Source organism: Thunnus albacares, chromosome 2 (genome assembly GCF_914725855.1).
Source record: "Thunnus albacares chromosome 2, fThuAlb1.1, whole genome shotgun sequence".
In the NCBI taxonomy this organism is placed as follows: domain Eukaryota; kingdom Metazoa; phylum Chordata; class Actinopteri; order Scombriformes; family Scombridae; genus Thunnus; species Thunnus albacares.
Window position 1 is genome coordinate 3,983,769 of NC_058107.1, and position 13,591 is coordinate 3,997,359.

A 13,591-nucleotide genomic window follows, 5' to 3' on the forward strand; every position below is an offset into this window, starting at 1 on the left:
AATGGCACTACCTCAGCATCCGTTATCTGCTCGAGAAGTATGTGATTCACTTCTAACTGTTCAGCCACAGCTGCCATCTAGTCAGACTGTGCCCCCATTCAGCTTTGGCCCACCACCTCACTCAGTATGGTGTGCCGCAAACCAAAATCCCAGACTTCTCCACAGATAGTGAAAAGGAGTTTGCTAATTTGAAGCTGGCCCTAGATAACCTGCTTGAACCTCACCTGGAGCTGAATGAGAAGTACAAACATCATGTACTGCTTGAACATCTCGAGCTGCCTGAGGCCAAGATGATCGGACCGTCATCACCCTTATCAATACTCAGCGGCCATGCAAGCTCTGCAGCTCCAGTATGGTCAGCCACACTAGCTGGCACAAAGTGAGATAGCAGCCATTCTAACCACACCCGATGTGATGCCCATACTTTCCAGAGCTTCTCCCTACAAATTCACCTCTTGGTGAGTATGCTGCTCTCCTTGGAGGGACCACATGGTATGGAGCTCAATTGCTGCTCCCATGTCGATCACTTACTTAGTAAGCTACCCAATTATCACAGAGATGGGTTTATTGAATATCTGCAGCTGCAGGGCAAGCTCAACAGCACAAGTCTTAACCCCTACAACCTGCAAGACCTGGATGGATGGCTTTAGGTTAAAGCCCAGCAGCAACGTCTGTCCAACCAATTGGTGCAGCGCTGCCAACAGGAGAAGACCCTGTCTAAGGGCAAAGTGTAGCTGTATATCATGGTGCAGAGCCCACACAACCCAGCGTCTCCAGTAATCCCACACCATCCAATAATAAGAGACAATTCAAGATACATTGCCTTTTCTGTGACAGCAAGGAGCACTACATTAGCTGCTGTCGCAACATTAAAGAGCAGCCAGTGGCAGACCTGGTGAAGTGGCTAGGGGAAGGAAGGCGCTGTTGGAAGTGTGCATGAGCTCATGCGCCTGGGTCATGTAACCTCAAGAAACCCTGTGGTGAATGCGATGGCATACACCTCCAGGTCCTACATGATGCAGCCCAACATCGCTCCATCAATCCACAGTCAAGGGCCTCAGAAGGTCGAGTCTATCTGACACCCAGCATTGCATCAAGCAAAGTGCTCCTGAAGGTGGTCCCGGTCCTGCTGCACAACAATTCAAAGTTAATAGAGACTTTCACTGTCTTGGATGATGGAGCACAATGGACTATGATTTTACCGGCTGCTGCCCAGCAGCTCCAGTTGAAAGGTGAGTGTGAGACTCTTGCCTTATGCACTCTGCAAACAGACATTACACACCTCCCAGGGTCAAAGGTCAACTTTGAAATCTCCCCCAAAGGTAACCCGCAGAAGTGCTACAAAGTGCGGGGTGCATTCACCGCTTCAGGTCTAGACCTGGTGAAGCAGACCTACCCAGTGCAAATGCTTCAAAGAAGGCACACTCACTTACGCAGAGTCATGTGCATCCACTGGTGTTGCTCGGGTCAGATCATGTACACCTCATTACTGCCACTAAGCCAGTTCTAAGAGGAGCTAACGGTGGACCCATAGCAATCCACACTGCCCTCGGGTGGGCTTTGCAAGGTGCTGACAGGTGGGCGCCAGAACAGACCTCAGTGCAGCAGTGCCTCTTACCTCAGTTGCTGGCGCCAATGACCTCCTGTATCGAAATGTCGAAAGGTTATGGCAACTCGATGTGCTGCCCTTTCGCAATGAGAAAATGGTTGTTTGCTCTTGTGAGGATTAGGAAGCCATGAACCTTCTTGAAATCAAAACCCAGCGAGTCAACATTGAGGGAGTCCAGCGTTATGCCACCCCTCTCTTGAGGAAGACTGGTGCACCTAAGCTTAATAGTTCCCCACATTCTGTCATGGCTCACCTGAGGGCCACAGAGAAGTGGCACAAGAAAGACCTGCAGAAGGCAGCTCTCTACTCATCTGAGATCGGCGAGCTTATCCAGGCAGGGTATGTCAATAAGCTTGGGCCCAAGGAGGTGGATCAGTCTACAGAGGCGTGGTATCTCCCCCATAACCGTGATTTGTTATTGTTTGCTACAATAACAAATCACGGTTAGTCTTCAACTGCTCGTTCAGGTACAAGGGTGCCTCAGTGAATGACCAACTCCTGCCTGGGCCCACGCTTGGTCCTTCATTGCTTGGTGTCCTCCTATGATTCAGGCAACACCAGGTTGCTGTGAGCGGAGACATCCGCTCCATGTTTCATCAGGTCCGACTCCTGCCTGAGGACAGACCGCTCCTTCGGTTCAGCTGGAGAGACCTACACTGTGAAGACCCACCAGATGTGTACGAATGGCAGGTGCTGCCATTTGGTACAACCAGCAGCCCATGCTGTGCCATCTTTGCTTTACAGCAACATGCTCGTAAACACCAAGACAGTTATCCTGGTATGCTGCTATCGGTGCAGAAAATATGTGGACAACTGCCTCGAGAGCTTCCCCACCATACCTGCAGCCACACAAAGAGTAGATCAACTGCATGTCCTGCTGGCTGAAGGAGGGTTTGATCTCAGGCAGTGGGCAAGCAATCAACCAACTGTGGTAGCCCATCTTCCCCCTGATTTGAGATCCTCAACTACAGAACAGTGGTTAAATCAAAACCAGACCAACCCACTGGAGCCAACCGCAGGCCTTAGATGGAACTGTGCTGCTGACACCCTTGGCTACCAGTACCAGCCCATCGTGCATGCTGCGCTGACAGTGAGGATGGCATATCAGGTACTGGCCAGTCCGTACAACCCTTTGGGGTTCATCGTGCCATTCACAACAGAGGGGCTGGGATGATCCTGATATTCCTGCAGTCCTACGACATGACTGGGAAGCCTGGGAGAATGAGCTGCAACACCTTAGCAGAGTATCCATTCCCTGCTGCTACTCACCATTCTCTGTGGAAGGTGCCGACCCAGAGTACGATCTCCACATCTTTTGCGACGCCTCCAAACGGGCATATGGGGCTGTGGCCTACCTCACTGTACCTGTAAGAGACATCGTCCACACCTCCTTTGTGATGGCTAGGTCAAGAGTTGCGCCTAAGAGACAACAGTCTATGCCCTGCTTGGAGCTCTGCGCCGCAGTGGCTGGTGCTCAACTGGCCAAGCTAGTAGAGACTGAGTTGACACTCACCATCCAACAGACAACCCTGTGGTCTGACTCCACCATAGTATTGGAGTGGCTCCAATCAGTCTCCTGTTGATATAAAGTTTTTGTTGGAACTCGAGTGTCAGAGATACAGGAGCTGAATGACAGACAGGCTTGGCGGTACGTAGACACCCAGAGTAATCCGGCTGATGACATAACAAGGAGTAAGCCACTCCTGGCTCTGGTAGAGTCTAGTCGGAGTCACGGGCCTCCATTCCTGAAGCAGAGTGCTGAACATTGGCCAAAGAAGCCTGAGCATGCAACAGCAGTGGGCTCATCAGAACTGAAAAGCATCACTTTCTGCTGTTTTACAACTGTAGAGCCCAGCATCAGCATCCCTGATGCCTCTCAATTCAGTATGTGGAAGGGGTTGGTGGAGGCAGGTCGGCAGGTATGTCAGGGAGCTCATGGGGCGGCAGTGGACAAAGCAAACAGTCAGCTCATTAGTCACCAAGATGCAGAGATCTTCCTGTTGAGAGGGTGTCAAGCCCATAGCTTCCCAGAAGTTGCTGCCGTTTCTTCCATTTGCGTACTCCGAGTGGGAGGGAGGCTACGGAGACTGCAGAACCCAAGCATAGGAGAGATCCACCCTATCATGCTAGACCCAAGGCATCCCGCAACAGAACTCCTCATCAAAGACATTGATGAACGTCTGTTGCACCCAGGCACAGAGCGGGTGTATGCAGAGATACGCAGGCAGTATTGGATCTTGCGAGGACGGCAGGCTGTCAGACATCACCAACTCAACTAGAGGGGATCTTAAACTCGAAACCGCTAGGGTACGTGTCAGCTGACGTCGCCGACCCTGGCCCCATAACGCCTAACATCCTACTCATGGGGCAGCGAGATGCAGCGCTACCTCAAGTGGCCTATGTCCCATCAGGCATAGGGCGGCGACAATGGCGCCACTGTCAGGTTCTTGTGGACCAGTTTTGGATCCAGTACATACGGAGCTACTTACCTACTCTTCAGACATGGCAGAAATGGCAGAGGTCATCAGGTAATGTGACTGTGGACTCAGTCGTCCTGATAATTGATCCATCGCTCCCCAGAGCTCAGTGGTCCATTGGGAGGGTTGTTAAGACAGTCACCAGTCAGGACAGATGCATCAGAACTGTAGAGGTCCTGGTGAAAGGTAAAGTCTACATAAGACCAGTTGCTCGCCTAATCCAGCTCCATGCTCTCAAGGACAATATTAAAGACACTAGAAGAATTCCATTATTACACATTTGCTGCCCAAATGGGGGGCGGCTGTTGGGAATTCTGTACATTCAGAGACTTTTATTGTGAAATTACGATTCTTGTTTACACTTCCTTTTCTTCCGTTTGCCGGCTTTCCCGGAGCAGAAGTCACTGATGATGTAAGTTGCAATATTACTGCAATAAGGTGCATGTAGCATGATAACTCTCTCTGTATTTCATGACATGGCATTGTCTAGGTTATGCTAAGTGTGTTCATTATTTGTTCAGCAATTGGCATGTTCAGAAACTAGCCTCGCTGTGCTAAGCTAATTTGTTAGCCTAGTTAGTTTGCTGTATGACTGTGAACACAGTTGAGGTGGTTTCAGCAGGTGTTATTATAACAGGAGTGATTACTGCACCAGTTTGGGTTAATATTCATCCTGAGAAGATGTAGATCTCATCTGCAAACTTTAAACGTTTTAATTAGTACTGGTTATGATTAGCCATGTAACAACAGATATTAACAGTGACAACTCAAAGCCATAATGTAGTATTTGTTTGTTCTTTATTTCAGAAACTGTAACGATCTGCACTACTTGTACTACTCTTACTCTGCAAGTAAAGGAGTTAAATGACACTGATGACTCTGTGCTCTCTGACCGGAGCCCTGTAGTGGTCAATTATACCACAGACCAGTTTCAGGGGTCAAATACCCAACAGCAGGAATATCTTAATCCATTTTTTAAAATTTAACTTATCAAGTAGTGTGATATTTTCACTCTCAGCGATGTGATGTGAAGTTCATGGCCTGTCCACATGGGAGATGTGATCCTATACAACAAAACAAACGGTTAACTTTTAATTTCTCATGCCAGAATTAAATCCCCCCCAACACTCCTTTCAGTATCGTTAGTTTTCTGTGAAGGGGTTGCCCCTCTTTTACCCACATCTTTGCAAATCTCCGAGCAGGGAAGGAGGCAACCCCTGGTCCATTTACTTTGTCAACACGTAGCCTAGTCCATTTCTGATTTTATTGTTGTTTGTACTATAGACTGTTCTCACGTTGCAGTGCTTTGCTTACTTTTTTTTTTAAATAACCTATTTTTATTTAGATATTTCATACGGTCTGTGGGTGAAACATAGCCTTAATCCATATGAGGTGGATAAAAAAAGCAAACGGGGATTCCCCCCAAATCACACCCTCTATCTATCTATGCAACAGCAAACATAGTCAATGACAATGTTTTTGTAGAGATGCAGTAGTATAGTATAATATAACAATAAAAGCGAAAAACAAGTTATTTTCTGGTTTGGATTTAATTTCTATTTCAATTGTGATTTGAAGACGAAAACAGGGAAAGCATGCAGATTTCCGTTTTTTTTTTTTTCATTCACACAAAAAACAGAAAAACAAAATAGTGCATTGTCTTTTTATCCTGTTATGAAACATGTTGAACACAGCTTTGGACAGAGGGTATACGGACCCCAAATGAAGGTGTGCAGTGTCTTTATTTCTTGTTAAAAAGATGGACAGTGCATCCTTCCAATCAGCAACGATCTTTGGCAATAGGAGAGCATCCAATCAGTGACAAGCCTTGTCGATAGCAGGTACCTACCTTTTCTGGTAGAAGTTGTGTTTTCTGCTTTTGTGATTGTGGTTTCTGTTTTACTGTAGTGATTTCCGATTTGTTGTTGTGTTTTCTCTTTTGTTAATTTGCTTTGCAATTTGTTGTTGTTGTGTTTTCTATTTGTCGTTGTGATTTGCACTTCACAGCCACCGTATAGACATCTATGTAAGCACTGAAAACAAGTATAATATTATAATTATTTTCATTGTGGTGAAAACCGGGACAATTTGGTAGTGGTAGTCTTACAGATACTTGTCGGTGTCAGTGAGGTGGGTGAGTGGAGCAGGTGGACCCAAATGCAGAGACGGCAGGCAGGCAAGATGTGATGCAGAAATATTTAATGAAAATGCAAAACTCACAGGAACATACCAGGAACGCAGGAGACACAAACACAGGAACACTAACCAGGAACATGGAATAAACGTAGAACAAAGACAGTACGAAAGCAGACTGATCATAACCATATTTTCCCTCTAAATGGGCGGGCTTTGTTGTCGCTACTTTATAGTAGGTAGAGTCTGCACGTACATGGAAGAAGTTTGCCTTCAGGGCTTTCTGAGAGGAAATCCTACCCCTTTCCTCCAGCAGCCAATAGAATCAAACAAGGCTTCAGTCAATGACGTGCCGTTTTTTACTAACGTGCAGCTTTCACCACAAATGAAGCTCCCCACCAACCATCCAGAGCTTGCTTCATTGGTAAGTATTAAAGTTACTGAAATTATACTGTTTAAGTAAATACAAAATACTTACTAGTTACTGTGTACCTAAGCTACTCTGTTATCACTTCAGAGAAACCAGAATCCAAGTATTAAAGTTAACAAGCTAACTACCTAATGTTGGCTTGCTAGCTACATTTTTTCAGAAAATGCTAAGTAAACATTAATGTTAGGACCTTTGCAGTTGAAGGCAAATTTAGTTGAAAAATTTCAACGAGTCTACTGAATTAAAAGCATCTCATCACCGGCAGCTAGTAAGATATTAAAGTTAATAAGCTAACTAGCTAATGTTTGCTTACTAGCTACATTTTTGCAGAAAATGCTAAGTTAACATTAACATTAGCCCCTTAGCAGTTGAAGGCAAATTTAGTGCAAAATTTTCTACCAGTCTGCTGAATTAAAAGCTTTTTATCACTGGTAGCTAGTGAGATAAACCATCTTTTTGTGAGGAAAGTTAGTGATATTAGGTAGTTCTATCTACTGTATTTCTTTCAGAAAGGTTAGTGCATGCATCACTGGGAACTAATAATATTTACTGTATTTCTGTTAGAAAGATTAGTGCATTCATCAGTGGTAGCTAATATCTACTGTATTTCTGCCAGAAAGGTTAGCGCATTTATCACTGGTAGCAATATGAACTGTATTACTCATTTATTATTATCAGCCGTTTTGTACCTCATTTTGATATTTGCTCATCTTAATCTATGTGAAATATAGAAGTGAGTTAACTGGACCCTCTTCAGTCATATGTACGGATTAGGGGTGTATTGACATGCATTTTGATTTATTCAGCTCTAGTGTGGTCTTCGTGTTCACAAAGTAAAGTTTACAAAGCAAAGAAATGTTCTGGAATGAGAGAGAGTGGCTCCTGAATACATCTCAAACTTGGACCTAAAAAGTTGGACATTTTGCAAAATAATCTTCAAATAATCTTCAGAAAAGACTCTAAAGAGGAAAATTTTACTGCTCAAAGCTTGCTCTTCTACAGACAAAATTGTGATTCTCATTTCAGCCTCATTTTAGTTTCCATTTTGTCTGATATGTTTCCACCTAAAATTCACAAAGAGAAATAGGTGAGACAGGACAATTAGCAACAGGAGTCTTACTTGAGACTTAATGGAGATAACTTGTTAAATGATAAATGCCTCCTTTATTTCTCCTTTGGAAAAAAATGAGCAAAACTAGAGCTAGTATGGAGCCATATATATCAAGGACACTTAAAAATGCTGGAAAAAAACCCTTTATTAAAATGGCCAGCTTTAGTCTATGACACATCAATGCTTCATGTAGCACACTTTTAAGAGAAATGTGATAAGGCTTCAGCTTGACAACAGTTTTGACAATGGCGATCACTTCAGAAATAACTGACTGCAGATTGCCTTAACTGACCAATAACAATTTAGTATTTCAGCTAGCTGTGTAATAGATTATAAATGTGTCTCTCTGTAAGACTGATTGAAGAACAGTGTCTGTAACAGTGTTCCACACAGCTGCACAACAATACATAACATCCAAAAAGTTGGTTAGTTAGTTATTTGTGAAAAGATTGCCATTATCATTGTCAGTTTTTAAGACTGACTGCACATTTCCTAACTGGCCAAAAAAAACCAAACAAGTATTTCAGATGGATGTGTAATAACAGGTTATAACTTGTAATACAACAACAGCTAGTTCCATGTATACATCATTTAGAAAATTGGAACTATAAATTTGCCTCTTCTCAGCAAAACTATGTTTTTAGAACAGTGCCTGTAAAAGTATTCAGCTGCACAACATTCAACTACTTACAGTCTTTAAGCAGCATTTGTATACGAGGGCTTTTTTTACTTCAGTTTTTTTCAACCGATGTCCATCCATCCATCCCATGTGCTACAGTGCATGATGTAAGCTGCAAGAATGAAAGAAAGCACAAATTACAAATCAATTCTCCTTACAGACTACTGTTATCGGGGAGGCTCACAGCCTGGATGCCAGGGACTCCTGCAGATGAGAAAGCACAAAGAAATCCGGGGAAGAAGCCAAGTTAGTAACATGCATTAATGGTATATGAATACATACAGATGGAGAGGAGGAGAGAGGAGCTCTGTGCATCAAGTCCCCCGGCAGTCTAGGCCTATAGCAGCATAACTAAGGGCTGGTCCAAGGCGAGCTTGGTCGGCCCCAACTATAAGCTTTATCAAAAAGGAAAGTTTTAAGCCTACTCTTAAACATAGAGAGGGTGTCTGCACCCTGGACTGAATCTGGAAGATGGTTCCACAGGAGAGGAGCCTGATAGCTGAAGGCTCTGCCTCCCATTCTACTATTGGAGACTGTAGGAACCACCAGTAAGCCTGCATTCTGGGAGTGCAGTGTTCTAGTGGGGTAATAGGGTACTATGAGCTCTTTTAGATGTGATGGTTCCTGACCATTAAGAGCTTTGTAGGTGAGGAGAAGGAGTTTAAATTAAATTCTGGATTTTACTGGAAGCCAATACATCGAAGCTAAGATGGGAGAAATATGATCTCTTTTTCTAGTTTTTGTCAGAACATGTGCAGCTGCATTCTGGACCAGCTGGAGAGTCTTTAGAGACTTGTTAGGACAGCCTGATAATAAGGAATTGCAATAATCCAGCCTAGAAGTAACACATGCGTGCATTATTTTTTCTGCATCTTTTTGAAAAAGGATGTGCCTGATTTTTGCAATATTATGTAGCCTAAGTGAAAAAAGGCAGTCCTTGAGATTTGTTTTATGTGGGAGTTAAAGGACATGACCTGATAAAAAATGACTCCCAGATTCCTAGATTACGGTGGTGCTGGAGGCCAGGGTAATGCCATCTAGAGTAACTATATCATTAGATAATGAGTTTTTAAGGTGTTTAGGCCAAGTACAATAACTATAGTTTTTTATGAGTTTAGTAGCAGAAAACTGCAGGTCATCCAGGTCTTTGTGTCCTTAAGGCATGCTTGGAGTTTGTTTAACTGATTCTTCTAACTTCATCAGGCTTCATTGATAAATAGAATTGCGTATCATCTGCATAACAATGAAAATTTATGGAGTGTTTCCTAATAATATTACCTAAAGGAAGCATATATAAGGTGAATAGTATTTGTCCAAGCACAGAACCTTGTGGAACTCCATGTCTAACTTTTGCATGCATGGAGGATTCATCATTAACCTTTACAAACTGAGATAGATCTGATAAATTGGACTGATAAATTCAATGCCAATTAAATGTTCCAATCCCTGTAATAGGATGTGATGGTCAACTGTGTCAAATGCAGCATCAAGATCAAACAAGACAAGTGCAGAGAGAAGTCTTTTGTCCGATGCAGTTAGGAGGTCATTTGTGACTTTCACCAGTGCTGTCTCTGTACTATGATGCACTCTAAACCCTGACTGAAAATCCTCAAATAAACTATTATGTAGAAAGTCACATAACTGATTAGAGACTGCTTTCTAAAGGATCTTGGAGAGAAATGGAGGATTAGATATAGGTCTATAGTTGGCTAAAATGTCTGAATCAAGAGTAGGCTTCTTAAGAAGAGGTTTAATTACAACTACTGTAAAAGGACTTTGGTACATAGACTATTACTAAAGACAGATTGATCATATCTAGTAAAGAAGCGCTAACTAAGGGTCAGCTAATGCTGAGTATTAGGCAGCTCTGGTATTACAGAGGGCCTTCCTATATGTTTTAAGCGAGATTGTTCTAGTTTGGTAGAACGCCAAATCCTTTCAAATTTTTGCGATGTTTGCTTTAATTTGCAAGTTTTGGAGTTATACCATGGAGCTAAACTCTTATGTTTTATTATTTTCCTTTTTAAAGGGATGGAGTCAAGTGTTATTCACAATGAGCCTGCGGCACAATCAACATGATGATCAATTTGGGAGGGACTAAAATTCGCAGAGTCCTTTGTAGAATTGAGACATAGCACTGAATTCAATACTGATCGAATTGCTTCCTTAAATTTAGCTACTACACTATCAGATAGACATGTAGTGAAGACAGTTTTGTTATGAAGTAATGGTCTGATAAAATAGGATTTCATGGACAAACTGTGTCATGTTCAATTTCAATGCCATAAATCAGAACAAGGTTAACGGTGTGATTAAGATGGTGAGTGGATTCATTTACACTCTGAGAGAAGCCAATTGAGTCTAATAATGAGATAAATGCAGTACTAAGCCTATCATTATCGACATCCACATGAATATTAAAATCACCTATTATAATTACTTTATCTGTATTAATGTGGCTGGGCCCAGACAGGCAAGGCCCAAATTTGGTTCTGTTAGAATTATAGGCTGTACTGACCCTTTAATATTCAACTCACACAAGATAAAAGGCCACAGATCTCTCATAATGATACAGATGATGGTAAGTGATGGACTGAGACAAGGAGTTCCCCCAAGATTACAAAATGTATTAATAAAATAACTAATAATTTAACAAGAAGAAGAAAAAAACCAAAAGGAAAAAAAAAATTGTGAAAGAAGTGCAAAAATGACCACCAAACACGTGTTTATGGGGGTGAGCAGCAACAGTGAGGACTATCACCAAAACCCTCCACCGTCCAGGCGGCCACACTCGCCACAGGTCCTACAGCGCTACAACAAAGAAACACTGGTTCAATGACAGCACACTACCTTACTAGTTTCTTGGGGGAAATGATCAACGCCACGATGGGCGGCAAGAGGTAACAAAAGAGCCTAACAATAACAGAGACCACATAATGAAACTAAAGGCTAATACCACAAAGAAAAATAAAACTATTAAAGCAAACTAACCAATTATTTTATGAAAGCAACCATGAAAACAAAATGTGGAGAAAAAAATTAAGCTAGACCAAACAAAACTAATCAAAACAACAAAAACGAAGCAAAACAAAACAGCAGTGGCAGTCACAGTATCTACAAAAGAAAACGGGTTAAATTGATTAACACACTGCCAAACAAAGGCATACTCTAAGCAGACATATCAATATTTACCTCTCTATGTGCAAATGGCGCAATAATCAGGCAGAAGACTCAACACATGGGAGCAGGTGATTGCTGGGGGACGGGACCTCTGGTGGATAAAACAGGACTGAAAGCACTACCGTACCAGAGCGTTATCTTGCTAACAGTCACAACCTGTCGCACCAGGGGCCAGAGGAGAACAGCGGCATACCAGGTCTTTTCAGTGCAGCTTATATATCAGACCAACAAAATTGGCAACCAGGAAATGGGCGGTGCTACAGCCTGTCTAGCCCTACGGTAGCCAGGGAGGGACGTTTGCCAGCTGCACTAAGGACTATGTTTGATGGTACACTACAACTAATAAAATTGGCTGTAAAGTTTTCCAGGTTGAGTGTGAAAGACTAAGAACAAGACTTTCGAATGAGTTATAATTAAATTTAGGTTTAGGGTTGATAATTAGGCTCGAGTTGCTTTGGATGACAGAGATACAGGGCCCTATTTTAACGATCCAAAGTGCACGGTCTTAAGTGCATAGCGCAAGTGCATTTAGGGTGTGCTCAAATCTACTTTTGCTATTTTAACGGCACAAAAAATGGTCAATGCGCCAGGTGCATGGTTCAAAGGGGTTGTCCATAATCTCCTAATTAGTCATGGGTGTGTTTTGGGTGTAACATGCAATAAACCAATCAGAGTGTCATGTCCCATTCCCTTTAAAAGCACGATGTGCTTGCACCTTGGCGGATTGCTATTATGACGGCGCATTTGCTAAGTAGTCAGAGGGAGCGCTTCTCTGCAGAGGAAACAGATCTGCTGGTGCGCAAAGTGAAAGCGCACGATCCATAACGAGCACACTGCTGCTCCTGGACCCTCCCATGGCCCCAGACCACCAGTTTAAGATCCAGTTTGTTAATTTGTTGCAAATGTATTTTCATTAGTTTTTGAAAAGGTTTATTTTTTTTAATGACAGCTTTGGTTTCTTTGAAATTATTTTGTTCAGTTATGGAGTAACAGGTCAAATCAGCAAGGTTTGAATTGCTGAAAGTATGGAAACCTGATCACTGTACTCTCAAAAATGTTAGTATTTGTTAAATATTGTTCTAAACTTAAATCATTCATTTTAATCATGTAAAGAATCATTAACACTCGGGAGCTACCAGTGGAGTAGGAGCTACACTAGGTCAGTTAACTACATTAGCTAATGATCGTTTTTTTTCCAACACTGCAAATAAACTATATTTATTACACGTGCCATTATCACTAAAGGAGGCAGAGGTAGCTGCCTAGCTAACTGCTGAACTAAAATAACTAACAACTGTGGGATCAGCGAGAAAAGTCACTAAAAGGAGGAGAGAGCTAAGAGTATTTGAGCAGAACTAGCGCAAGTTTAAATGTATCCACAGTAATGAGGAATATAGCAAAATGAACTGAGTTGAAAGCAGCAAAAACGCTATTCATGCAGTGTGTATCTGTCAGAACCTTCTATAGATCCTCCAAAGGGGTTTAAGCCCTTTCCATAGCCTCATCAGATAACTATTTTATATGATTAGAGAGCACTTGAAGTCAACTTTATCCTCTGTCAATGACATAGATTTGCAACTGTTCTGCAGAAGCAAATTAAATGTGAGGAAACTGTAGTGCTCATCAGCCAAACATTTCTGCAAAAAGCCAAATGTACATTCCCTTCTGTTGATGATCATGCACCGTTTCTCAAATGGAAGAATGTTGTTTTGGTGACGATGCTGATTTAGGTTTTGAAACTTAAATCAGAATCAAGTTGACCCCAAACTCTTTTGATTTGATCTGAGTTGACAGATCTTAGTCTTGGTGTTTAAAAGAATGTCCTTGCGTTCATCCAAATATTAATAGCAAATATATAAGTGAGGTCAAACCCTTAGAATCATCTGCCTCATCTGAAATGACTAAATTGCTGTCAGCATTGATCATTGATTCTATGTTGCCTGATGAAATCATACAGTGGCAGCATCTACAC

The 13,591-nt window shown here is 42.4% G+C and overlaps 1 long non-coding RNA gene across 1 annotated transcript; it reads right to left on the minus strand.

The window, feature by feature from the left end:
* Window positions 1-6,651: 6,651 nt before the first annotated feature.
* LOC122990291 lies at window positions 6,652-12,287 on the minus strand. Its single transcript, XR_006405300.1, has 3 exons — window positions 11,632-12,287; window positions 8,452-8,551; window positions 6,652-7,713 (listed from the first exon to the last, which is right to left on the minus strand). It is a non-coding gene; the product is annotated as an uncharacterized LOC122990291 (long non-coding RNA).
* Window positions 12,288-13,591: the final 1,304 nt, after the last annotated feature.